Below are 659 nucleotides of genomic sequence, written 5' to 3'. Positions count from 1 at the left end.
TACCACACCTTCTCTCAATGGAGCCACCTCCAGCATCACTAGACCAAGAGTGGAGGCAAATAATTTTGAAATTAAACCAGCAATAATACAAATGCTTTCCACTTCTATTCAATATGGAGGACTTCTAGTGAAGATCCTAATGCTCATATTACTAATTTCCTGGAAATTTGTGACACTTTCAAACAAAATGGTGTTTCTGAAGAAGCCATTAAATTAAGACTCTTTCCTTTCACTCTAAGGGACAAAGCACGATCATGGCTACAATCTTGTCCTGCTGGAAGTTTTACAACTTGGGAAGAATTAGCCCAGAAATTTTTGGCTAAATTATTTCCATCTTCTAAAACAACGAAATTAAGAAATGAGATTATGACCTTTGCTCATCATGATCAAGAAAGCTTGTATGAGGCTTGGGAAAGATTCAAGGATTTGTTGAGAAAATGTCCTCACCATAGCCTGCCCAAATGGTTGCAGGTCCAAACTTTCTATAATTCATTGTCACCTAACATAAAAATTACTTTGGATGTAGCTGCAGGAGGATCCTTCGAAAGAAAAGAGATCGACGAGGCATATGATTTGATAGAAGAAATGGCCAGCAATAGCCATTATCAAAGCAGCTCTGAGAGAAGAAAGACTGCTGGAATTTATGAGATCGATGCCAT

General features: G+C 37.9%; 1 non-coding gene across 1 annotated transcript; it reads right to left on the bottom strand.

The window, feature by feature from the left end:
* Positions 1-348: 348 nt before the first annotated feature.
* On the bottom strand, positions 349-455 carry LOC149497775 (small nucleolar RNA R71). Its single transcript, XR_016320295.1, has one exon. It is a non-coding gene; the product is annotated as a small nucleolar RNA R71 (small nucleolar RNA).
* Positions 456-659: the final 204 nt, after the last annotated feature.

The sequence above is a fragment of the Jatropha curcas genome, chromosome 3 (assembly GCF_041381405.1).
Source record: "Jatropha curcas cultivar XTBG-Jc1 chromosome 3, XTBG_Jcur_1.0, whole genome shotgun sequence".
NCBI lineage: Eukaryota > Viridiplantae > Streptophyta > Magnoliopsida > Malpighiales > Euphorbiaceae > Jatropha > Jatropha curcas.
This window is presented reverse-complemented; position numbering and strand designations above follow the sequence as displayed.